Source organism: Pistacia vera, unplaced genomic scaffold, assembly GCF_008641045.1.
Source record: "Pistacia vera cultivar Batoury unplaced genomic scaffold, PisVer_v2 Contig660, whole genome shotgun sequence".
Lineage (NCBI taxonomy): Eukaryota > Viridiplantae > Streptophyta > Magnoliopsida > Sapindales > Anacardiaceae > Pistacia > Pistacia vera.
Genome location: NW_022196513.1, coordinates 578,321 through 590,793, shown reverse-complemented (window position 1 = coordinate 590,793; position 12,473 = coordinate 578,321). Strand labels below are relative to the sequence as shown.

Sequence of the window (12,473 nt, the reverse complement as noted above, 5' to 3'; positions counted from 1 at the left end):
AGGGCTGTGAGGACTGAGGGTCAAAAGGCAGATCAACTGTCAAATGAATATTTTTAGAAGAGGTATCTAAGGAAAGTGAGTTGTTTGGAGACTGATTAGATTGTGAGGTAGACTTTGCAGGGCTTGGATCAGAAATAGAAAGCTGAGTATTTATAGGTGGACTGTGATTCTGATCAGAACAGGGTAAGGAGTGAGTAGATTGTGTAACAGTAGGAGAGGACAGAGGAGGTACAAACTTGGTGTTTCCTGATAAAGGGCAGGAGGTGGACACTGTTGAATGTTGCTGATCACATGTAGGCAAGGCAGTGGGAAAAAGAAAAGAATTAGAAAAAGTAGAACAAGGACCTGGTGGTGATGACAGAGAAGGACTATTTGGTGATAAAGAAGAGACATTGTGATCAAAAGGAAATGTAGACTCATCAAATTTAGCACTAGAACAGATATAAATCTTTCCATTTGAATCCATACACTTGTATCCCTTGTAATGCATACTAAAACCAATAAAGGTGCATTGAGTTGTATGAAATGCAAATTTATGAGAGTTATAGGGTCGAATGAATGGGTAGACTGCACAACCAAACACTTTAATGATAGAATAATCTGGAGTTTGTCTAAACAGAACTTGAAAAGGGCAAGAATTGGATAGGATAGGGGTAGGTAGCCTGTTTGTGAGATAAGTTGCTGTTTGAAAAGCATGCCACCAGTACTTTAAAGGCATGCTAGCTTGAGCTAATAAGGTTAACCCTTGCTCAACTATTTGCCTATGTTTTCGCTCAACCCTTCCATTTTGTTGATGTGTATATGGACAAGGATGCCTGACAACAATACCATGAGTGGCAAAATAAGATGTTAGACTTCCAAACTCTCCCCCCCAATCTGTTTGGACACTCTTTAGGGGCTTATTAAACTGTCTCTCTACAAGTTTATGAAACTGCTGAAAAATCAGATTTGTTTCAGATTTAGTTTTTAAGGGAAATATCCAGGTGAACCTGCTGTAATCATCTAAAAACTGGATATAATATTTAAAACCTTCAGGAGATGAGATGGGTGCTGGTCCCCAAAGGTCTGAATGGACTAATTCTAAAGGCTGAAAAGCTCTAGAAGCTGATCTAGGAAATGTAGACTGATGTAGTTTTCCAAATTGACAGGCTGTGCAGAATTCTAAAGAGCCTTGAACTGAGTTATTAGGGTTTAAAGAATTTATGACTTTATTAAGGACAGTAGCATTAGGGTGCCCTAATCGTTTATGCCACAACATGCAACTTGTTTTTTCTATTGGAAATGATTGAAACATGTTATCTTTATTAGTAATAGCAGCATCATTACAAGCAGATACAAGATTGGACTGACTGGATATATCTGAACCAGTATTAACAGAGATTGAACTAACAACATTATTTTTAATAGGAACTGAACTATCATTAACAGAAGCTATATCAGTAGCAACAATGTTTTGACACGACTGTGAGTCTACATGTAAAGAAGATTGCTCAAGATGCAATGGGCTTGAAGTCTTGGCAAGTGTGTTGAAAGCTGAAGTGGAAGAAATAGGCTGATCAGAAGACAGATTTGAGTTTGAAGAGGATGTACTGGTTGACGTTTGAAGTTGGTATAGGCCAGCTTTAAGCTTTCCTTGAAGAAGAATAGCTTTGGAGTGCTTGTCCTTTACCACACAGTGATCAGCAAAGAATTCAACAATGACATTATTATCTTTTGTGAATTTTGAAATACTTAATAAGTTTTTGGTAATAGAAGGCACACATAACACATTTTTCAAATGAAGAGATCTAGATGGACATGAAAACGAAGTAAAACCAGTGTGAGAGATAGGAAGAAGCTCACCATTTCCAACCTGAAGCTGCTCATTGCCAGTGTAGTTTGAGTTCAGTGTGAGTTGAGAAATATCAGAGGTTACATGGTCTATTGCTCCAGAATCCATGTACCATGAGACATCTTGAACTGTGGCTGGAGTGGCAGTGTAATGTGCAACTGGATTAGAACCAGGAGAGGTATGTGTTTGAGACAGAAGTGCTTGATTCTGAGGATTATTCATAGGTGGTTGAGACTGCACTGGAATTGACTGAGGATTGTTTAGAAACCCAATGGAATTAGCCTTCGAACTGTTGGTGAAGTCAAGTTGGGAATGCATAGGTTGATGTGAACTGGAGGAGTCATAAGGACTATTTGAAGTGTAGAATGAGGGCTGAAGGCTTTCTGGTGATCTGATATAGTGTTGAGAAAACTGATTTCTGCCTGATACATTATTAGCTCCAGTGAAATTAGCATCAAACTGGTGATAGTAGTTTAATGCTAAGTGACCATTTTTTCCACAAACCTGACATACCAACCTGTTTCTTCCAAATCCCTTGCCTCTACCTCGACCACCCCCAAATTGTGGAGAGTAGGATGGGTTGAAAGTGAATGGGTTGACAGGGTGATTATGGTTAGGAATGGATTGTAAAGGGAATTTTGAGACTGTCCAAAACCAGATCCAAATCCAGATTGCTCAGAACTGAACTTAGAGTGTAGATCATTCTGAAGTTTCTTATCTGTTTCATTTGTAGAGATATTTGCAAGATGTACTAACCCCCCACTAAACTTAGTGTTGATGATAGAATTCAAAGCCAGATTTGCTTTTTCTAACCTAAGTTCATATTTCTGGAGGATGATTTGTGCTTCCTGAATTGTTAAAGGATCTAAACGGGACTCTAATCTGATGGTTATATTCACTATAGCAGGATCATATTCAGAGGTTAATCCTTCAAGTATATAATTCAAAAGTTCCTCATCAGTCACAATAATTCCACTACCAGACAACACCTCAGCAAATCCTTTCATTTTGACAAAATACTCAAGCATATTTAGATTATCTTTCTTAGTATTTTGCAGCAAATTCTTAATATGCAGAGTTTTGGTTCTAGACTCAGTAAGAAACTCTTTTTCTAGGGTTATCCACATATCAGCAGAAAACTGACACTTTGAGACTACATTGAACATGGATTCAGAAATTGAGCTAAGAAGCCAGCTTACAAGTAATTTGTCGGTTTTCTTCCACTGATTGTACTCTGGATTGGTTCTTTTCTCTACAGTCCCTTCCGAGTTTTCAGCTTGAATCTTGACAAATGGAGCTGGGCATGATATTAATCCAGTAAGATGTTCTTCTAAATCGTGAGATCCAACTGCGAATAGAATCTGTGACTTCCAAAATCTGTAGTTATCCCTAGTCAGTTTAGGAGAAATTATAGGAAGAGCTGAATAGACCATTGACGACGAATTCATGCAATCGGCTGAACCAGTGGGTACTTTGTGAGCTGAATTAACTGAAGTGGAAGAGAAGTGTGTTAGATCAACCATTTTTTACGCTAGTCAATGGCTCTGATACCATGTGATGTTTTGAGTAAAGTTGAACAAAAGACCTAAAACAGAGAAGAAAACGAGAGAAAAAGGAAAGAGAGCTGAATATACTTCTTTTACTGATACTGTTTCAGTTAATACAAAATGAGCTACTGTACACTTTTTATAGTGCAACGATGCTCTAACTAATACTGTTACATTTTACCTGAAAGTGAAACAGAATAGTAACAAACATTATTTAACAACTAACAGTATTCCAAATGACATTTTTACCCTTTTACTAACAGGAATCAAATATTTGATTATTTTGTTAACTTGCCAACTTTAAAATAGATTGAGACTGAAACCGAAATTGGTTACTTTGTAACAAATGAAAAATAACTTGATTATACTGAGAGAAGCTTGAGAAACTTATTTAATTAGAGCTAAAGCAGTTTGTGAAAGTACCTGGCTCATTCGTGGACGACGCCTTGCTGAATGATGGACAGAAGCAGCAGCACAAGCAACCATTCGAGCCATTTCAGTGGAGTCATACTCCTTCAACTTTGGGTCAACAAGAGGCCCAAAGTTGCCCTCTTCCAAAGCTTGAGCGAGCAAAGGTTTTGCCTAAAATTCATAATGGTTTCAGTAATTTTTCCTGAATAAACTTTTACAACTAAGAGACAAAAGACCCCAGCCTGGAATATGTAGAAAAGGTTTCACTTCATTGTTTGTACAAGATTTTATCCTCAGTACATATAGAAATACAGCATCTACAAATAATTATCAAGGCACCCAAATTGCATAAGAAGACATCAAAGGTTTTATCTAGTGTGGAAATCTGCATGTACTTATCAGAGTTACATGCCGTTGGAAATTCAATCTCTTTCTGCAAAAAGTTTCTACTTATTCTACCTTAACAGGCCATTACCTAAATTCATCCACTGATCATGGACTATGCAAGTAATGAATCAGCAAAATCCCTGATAATGAATAGCGATAAAACACTGCCACAACTATTAATTATTTTCCAAGTTTTATAAGTGACTTGTCCCCTTAATACTTCTCCAGACTATCTACGACCATGAATTTCCTAGAGGGCCTACAACAACATAGATTTAGTCTTGTTAAACATACTGGAGCTCATTTAAGAGAATACATACCCAGTCAACCATGCTATCATCATCAAAGGAAGGATTTTTGTCAGAAGGCCGAAACCCAGTAATCAACTCTAGCAGCAGAACCCCAAAGGAGAAGACATCTGAGTTATCAGTGAGCTTCTCAGATGCAGCATACTCCGGAGCCAAGTAACTACGTTTTGGTGAATGTTCGTGAGAGGTGACAGAGAGGATTGGTTCAAGACAATATAAGTAATTGTATTTGGTGAAAGCTAGCAAGGTAGTTATTCACAAATGAAACAGAAAAGTGAATGTTACCCAAAAGTTCCCATGACTCGAGTAGAGACATGAGTATCAGTATCTAAAAAATACTTAGCAAGTCCAAAATCAGCCACCTGAGTGAAAGAAACGAGTACATCATAGATTTTACAATCAAAACAGGTTAGAATTGGAGCACTAACATTGACATGAATGTGACTTCTAGAGTCACATGCAGTCTGAAATAACCAGCATGCTTTGACCACACCATAAAAATGTTTACTACTTGCAATGTTTAAGGAATCTTAGAAAAACATCTTAGCGGCTAAAACTAAGTTTATCTTCAATTTAAGAGCTTGTTCCAATAATTTTTAAGGGAAGGAAACCTAACAGTGCAACGGCCAGTGCGCTTCAACCAGTCAAGAACATTTTTGCAGGTATGGTTCAAATATTGAGAAAACTGTTACACATTTATGATATATCTTAAAGTCTACAATGATAATGGGAAAACATCAAACCTATTAATCATCGTACCTTTGCCTCAAAGCTATTGTCAATAAGAATATTAGCAGACTTTATATCACGATGTATAATCCTGAGTTGACCTGAAGATAAATGGGTCTCAAAAAGAGTGAATCTTCCAGAATAACACCTTGAATATCACAATTTGCTTAAAATTTAAGATGAGAAACTAGTATTGAAAGAATACTCACAGTCTTCATACAGATAGGCCAATCCTCTGGCTGACCCTAGAGTTGGTCTCCCATCTCCTGAAAATGATATTCAACTATGATGAGACTAGAGTATCACAGTTGATAAATTTCATTCTATTTTGGTAAAACTAGTTATGCTTGTTTCGGAAGAACTTCGTATAAGGAAAACTAAGTTAATAAATTCAATTCCATGCAACGGGTATAGCTATAATATTGCACCAGGAGAATTTTGAAAGGATGAAAATTTGAAAGATTAGAAAATTAGAAATTTGTGAAAAAATTTCTTGCTCATCAAAGCAACAGAACCTAATCACAGAAAGCACTAACCATGTAAATGAAATTCCAAGGTTTTATTTGGAACAAACTCATAGACAAGCAATCTCTGGGCCCCAGAAATGCAGTATCCAATCAGAGTCGCAAGATGTCTGTGATGGACACGACTAATAATCTCAACCTCTACGTGAAACTCACGCTTCCCCTGTCCACTGCCAGCTTTGAGCTGTTTGATTGCTACCACTTTCCCACCAGGAAGGACTCCCTTATGGACATATCCAAAAACCTCCCTGACCAAGGAGGTTTGCATTAGAGAAATTGTCAGTTGCCATCTTTAGCTCTTCATAAGTAAATGTGCTCCGCAAACTTCCAGGACTAACACCTGGGAAAGGCGGTGGGAAAGGTTTATCGGCACCCAAACTGCCACTCGCTGAAGGAGCTTTGCCATCAGTGGATACAGGCACTGGGGTCAGTGCAATGCCATGGGGTGGAGTAGGCTTTGGCAGCCTAGGTCCTTTGTAATCAGCTGGTGGAGAAGCACTCTGTTGCCCATGCCGCAGTGGGCTGGCAAAAGAGTTATCTGGAAAATTAGAAGACCATAAAATAATATCAGCAGGCATGGCTATACTAAATGCCACAATGCTGTAAGTATAACATAAATGAAAGATTTGAAATTAAAACAGGTTAAGTTAGAATATACAAAATGAAGCCATATTTAGCATTCGGATGGCATCAATGAACACTTACTTGCTGCCTGCAAATTCTGTTTTTGTTGCCGATCCTGCTGACTCACCTAGAGAGATTAAAAAAGAGTGTTTAAACTGAGTTCATAAGTGAAGTTTCTCATAAGCTCACAAGTTTGTATCTGGGACTTAAAAATTCCAAATGTTTTTATATAAAATTGTGGGTGGATGCTGTATAATTCCAGCAGAAGATCCATCGAGAGAAAAAAAATAAAAAATAAAAAATAAAAAACAAAAACAAAAGAAATAACCAGGAGAGACCCGTTCACATATATGGAATCCAAATATGAACACTTACTTGCTGCAGGAAACTGTTATGGTTGCCGATCGTGTTGCTTGTCACCTAGAGAGATTAAAAAAGTGACACGACCCATCCCGAATTTCTTCATCCCGTAAGATTCGGGCGCTCCCACAAGACTCGGATGCCCGAGACGTGCCATGTAGAAAAACTATGAAACCTGTTAAAAGACTTACTTTTCCTGAGTAACATCATAGTATTTCCATTTCCAACATCTAAAAAAAAATACACCATCTATCGTTTTACAAAAAGAAAAGATTTAGGGAAACTTGTATTATCAGGTTTTCCACTTATACAGCACATTCCGAAACATAAACAAAAGGAAATACATGATGGGAAACATGAGTTTTTGAAGCGGAAGTCCAAAATACAATACGACATAAATATAAAATCCACATAAAAAGATGTCGACGCATGGCACAACACTGAGCGAAGACATACTGCTCAGCACGATCTTCGATAGGTCCTGGTGAGGGGGGAAAAACATTTAAAAAGGGGTGAGCTGAAATACTTAGTAAGTGGGGGAAATGGGAGGTTTATAAAAGTTCTTAAAAAAAAGAAATAATGATAGCATACAACAATTCTTAAGCAAATCCTGATGAGAATATAATTATATAAATATGCAATGGAAACAAACACCCCATTCACGTATGCAATATGTGATTTATTTCTAACCACCCTGCACTCAGTAGACTATACTCTGACTTACTTCCTTTAACTGTATCAGGTTCTGAATAAAACCTCAACATTTGGTATTAGAAACTCTCACCACAACTAGTACCCTAGGGAAAATCTGTCATACTTGGTGGGTGGCCCACACGCAGGCAGAGCGAGAGACGTACCTGTCATACCCGGCGAGGTCTATCATCACGCGGGCAGAGCCTCAAAACTGTCATACTTGGCGGACCTCTCAACGCCTAGGTAGAGCACTAATAACAGTCATACGCATGTGCAGAGCCATAAACTACATATGATAATATGTAACTCTGTACTTCGTAGGGTGGTTTTAGCACCACAATAATCTCATGCGTAATCTCAAGTAACATGTAAATCAAGAGCATATTACGTATGTGCTTATAAATCATTCATATATGACATCATATTCAAAAATCACATATAAAGGTGAAACTGTAATTTTCTAAACATGTTTCAGAAACTGACGGTTTAACCCAGATTAAAGAAATTTCAGCATCACATTACCATAGCATATGTCGGACACCAATCATTAGCAATTATCACTTTGAAAAGCCAAAAACTCAAATAACACACGATAATTATAATTAAACCAAAGAGCTAATAATTAATACAGAAGGATATCTCATATTAAAATAAAATAAACATGTCCTTCCAAAACAAATAGCCAATATCATCATTTTTCCATTATCAATATCAGCACCATTTTACTTCATTGACATCATGCGCATATAAAATATGAAAAGTAAAAAAAAAAAATAAAAAAAAAAGAAAAGAATATAACACATGCAAATATAGAATCTTAAGCTATTAGACATAATCCTGGAAAATATGCAGCATTATAATCTCAACACTTTGAGCAAAAGAACCAGATCTGAAAACTTTTCCCGAAACATTACTGAGCCGACACATGCAAGCAAAAATTCACACCAATTTCAATTTTCCCTCAAATACAACATGCTAGAATTTCACAGCTTGACATGCAAACAAGATTTTGATTTTTTTTAAAAGGGTTTTTAGTTAGATCCACTCACTATTCTAACTGCCAAAGCTCCCTGCACCCTCCTCCACTCTTCTCTCTCACTCTACCATTTTCAGCTGAACCCATTCTCCTCTCTTCTCCTTTTTCTTCTTCTTTCTATCTATCCTCTCTTCTATCTTTTCTCTCTTATCTTTCTCTCTTTCTCCTTTCCTTTCTTTCTTCTCTCCTTTCTCTCCTCTCTTCTTCTTCTCTTTCTCTCTTCTTCTCTTTTTTTTTTTTTTTTTGTTTTGTTTTGTTTTTTTTTTTCCTTTTTCTGCTCTATTTTCGCTTTCTCCCTCAGCTCTCATCTTCTTCTTCTTCATTTAGGCGGACTGCCCATTTCTTTTTCTTATACAAAACATTTTCTTTTTCTGAAATTTAAACCTGCCCCCCAATTTTCTCTTAATTCATCTAACCCCGCCACATAAGCCTCCCCTTACAAAGTGTCCTGATTTTTCCCCCTTGATACATGCAAACCCATCAGAATTTATTTCTTTTGTTTTCACCCCTTAATGCAAACTTTAAAAACTGACAGAAAAACCCTTTTCTTACAACATTACCATAAAATCAAATAGAAAGTGAATTAAATAACTAAATAAAATTCATGCTATTACTAAATTAGAAATGGGATTTTACAAAAAGAGTATTTAAACTGAGTTCATAAGTGAAGTTTAAACAAAACAAAACAAAAGAAAATGAACACTTACTTTCTGCTTGCAGGATCTATTTTGGTCGCCAGTCAGTCGAGCTGTGTCACCCAGAGAGATTAAAAAATAGTATTTAAACTGAGTTCATAAGTGAAGTTTCTCATAAGCTCACAAGTTTGTGTCTTGGACTTAAAACTTTCAAATGTTTTTATGTAAAATTGTTAGTGGGTGGTGGATGCTGTGTAATTCCAGCAGAAAATCCATCATGAGAAAATAATAATAATCAGGAGATGCTCGTTCATATATATGGAATCCAAATATGAACATTTGCTGGAATCTGTTATTGTTGCCGATCTTGCTATCTGTCACCTAGAGAGATTAAAAAGGAGTATCTAAACTGAGTTCATCAGTGAAGTTTAAACAAAACAAAACAAATAATCAGGAGATGCCCGTTCATATATATGGAATCCAAATATGAACGCTTACTTGCTGCTTGAAAAGGTTTTGTCTCCGATCCTGCTGGGTTTCACCTAGAGAGATTAAAAAATAGTATTTAAATTGAGTCCATATGTGAAGTTTCTCATAAGCTCACAAGTTCGAGTCTAGGACTTAAAACTTTCAAATGTTTTTTTTATGTAAAATTGTTATAATCGATTCACTTATGCTTGCTTTAGGTATATAATGATATGAAACTCAAAAGATAATTCTCGAAGGAAAGGAGAAATATTGACTATATATGAAACCTTTATTACCTCTATGGTTTCGCGCTGTGTTTCTGAATCTTGGTTCACTACAAAAAATCAAACAAACAGTTACAAGAAGTACAATCACCCAAATTACTAGACCATCCATAATTATTCCAAACAGTGCCGCCTAAGGACGAACTCGAGCCCTTAGATTGATCTTTAGTTGCAGGTTGCAGCCACATCAGTGCTCAACCACGAGAAGGACGTATTGGAGTACACATGATATTCTTAAAAATTAAGAAAACTGAAAGAGAAAAATGATAATTTGATTTTGTTAAATCACTAACAGCAACAAGAGAGGTTAGCTAGCCTTTAGCTTGATTCAAGCGTGCATAATAAGCTAGCGCTTCTTGCTGCGTAAAAAATATACAGGCCGACGTTTACTTTTTTAGGCTTTTTAAATGTCAAGTAAAGCAAAGGGAAAAGAGCTTTTTGTGTGCATTTTTTCCACACAAATACATAGATTATTATAGACTTTGTGCTTGCTAGCTGTAAACGCTAAAATTTATAATTGAATTAAAGAAAGAATCTTATGGACGAGCCAATGGACCTGCTCTCGAGGTTAGGGGGAGGCTTTAGCAATATAGGGAAGTTGAAGTAGACGGTGACTTTGACAATACAAGAGCGGGAGCTTAGGAGTGATTTTCTTAATGCCTAATGAGACGGTGAGCCTCTATTTATATAGTGAACCTAAGGGGTTCGAATCCTAATAGGATTCCGAGTCCTATTTGATAGGTGAGTTCTCTTTTGCGGAAATAGATTAGATTTTTTGCCTTTATTAGTTTAGGTTTTTCTCTTTTGGTGAGGTACGGGATCTTGTTACAAAAGGAATATGACTTAGATTCTGATCTTTGTTATGGACTAATGTGGGCGAATGGGTCGGACCCAATTTAGTTTAACTCGGAGGATGACCCAACTCATAGAGCAGGCAATTCAAAAGGTACTCTAAGCGTGGGCTCATCGGGATTGGGCCAAAACTCTAGGTTGTCACATATTAATGATGTTATTAGACCTCATCACGTTCAATACAAATTTTGGCCAATACAGTTATCCAAAAAAAAAAAAAAAAAAAAAATGGTGTCATTGACTGAATTCGAATTCTTCTTCTTAATCCCATTATCTCAACACAATTTATCAAAAAGCAAAAGCAACACACATAAAGTAACTTGTTTTAAATTTTAGGTAAACATAACTTAGAGAAAAAATTAAAACAAAAAGAGAAGAAAAAAATTCTTCATAGTTAAAGATTAAAGAAATTACTGTGTCTTTGACTGAAGTCTTCTACTTAACTTAATTCCATTGTCTCGATAGTCAACTCAAAGAAGTCATCCCTGTAATATGAATACATGGGATATACTGTTTATTCTTCAAGTTATTAAAAATTTCATAACAAATCGGCTATGTTTTGGAAATATAACCGACAAGTCAGTTAATTGAAATAATTAAACGACATAGAACACAGAAGAAAAAGGTAGTCAATCAGCCAGCTAGCAAGCACAAAGTCTATAATAATCTATATATTTGTGTAGAAAAAAATGCACACAAAAAGCTATTTTCCCTTTGTTTTAAAAAAATGATATAATTCAATCTCAAACCCATTTGAATGTGGCAGACAACTGCAGGGCCCAAGAATTAATGTGCGTTCGAATCCTAGGAATATGCTCATATTGGTGACATTATTGTTGCTATGATCAAGAGAGCAGTACCAAATGCGTCTCTACAAAAATATGAAGTAATCAAAGAATTCATCCTTGTAATATGAATTCATCGAATACGGTATATATATTAAAACATCTTTATAGTTATAATAGTAAAATCAAGCTAATTTATTACTATAAGGAGGTTATAACTTAATAGAGGTATAGTTACAAAAAATACACACACACACACACACACACATATATATATATATATATAGTAAAACCTCTCTATAGTTATACTCTATATAGGAATAATCTTTATATAGTCATAAAAAAATTTGGTCCTAACTTGGGCCAATTATAAATAAGAATAAATTTCATATTGTAGTAAGTTATAATTTTTCTAGATCCTGTCTTAAGGAACTTGCCTCTATATAGTAATAATTATGTGTATATTGTAAAAGATATATACTATGTTATATTAAAGGTTTAAGATGAAATAAATATTTATCTAAAGTTGTTTGGGATAACGATTTATGCTTTAGAGTTGTTACCACATCTTGTATCTTACGGGTATGTAATAAGCTGCCAGTATGGACATCTTCTTGTTGAAGCCAAAATATTTATAACTTCTTAAGCGTATTTAAAGCTTCTTTGCATGAAACTTTTAGTATTTCCGTACTATCATCCTCATGATTATCTTTTTCCTTTTTTTGTCTAATTCTAATAATGATTTCTTTTTCAGTTAAAACATACGCGACTTGTTGCTCGCTTGGATGATTGAGGATGAGGAAGACATTAATATCCATTTGATTAGTGTAGTGAAGTTGTCCAATCTGATAACTCAAATTTGTAGTGACTCTTTGATATCCATTTCCGTACTATCTTATTACTACTAAGAAAATGAATTGAAATCCTAATACTACTAAAACATGAATTATAAAATAAGAAATCAAAACAATAATTCTTATAACTACACCTCTATTAAGT

General features: G+C 35.7%; 1 long non-coding RNA gene and 1 pseudogene across 1 annotated transcript; both read right to left on the bottom strand.

Annotated features, from left to right (window-relative positions):
• Positions 1-3,225: 3,225 nt before the first annotated feature.
• Positions 3,226-6,635, bottom strand: LOC116112312 (annotated as a pseudogene).
• Positions 6,636-6,743: 108 nt separating this feature from the next.
• LOC116112381 lies at positions 6,744-10,201 on the bottom strand. Its single transcript, XR_004125236.1, has 4 exons — positions 9,850-10,201; positions 9,584-9,627; positions 9,158-9,466; positions 6,744-7,202 (listed from the first exon to the last, which is right to left on the bottom strand). It is a non-coding gene; the product is annotated as an uncharacterized LOC116112381 (long non-coding RNA).
• Positions 10,202-12,473: the final 2,272 nt, after the last annotated feature.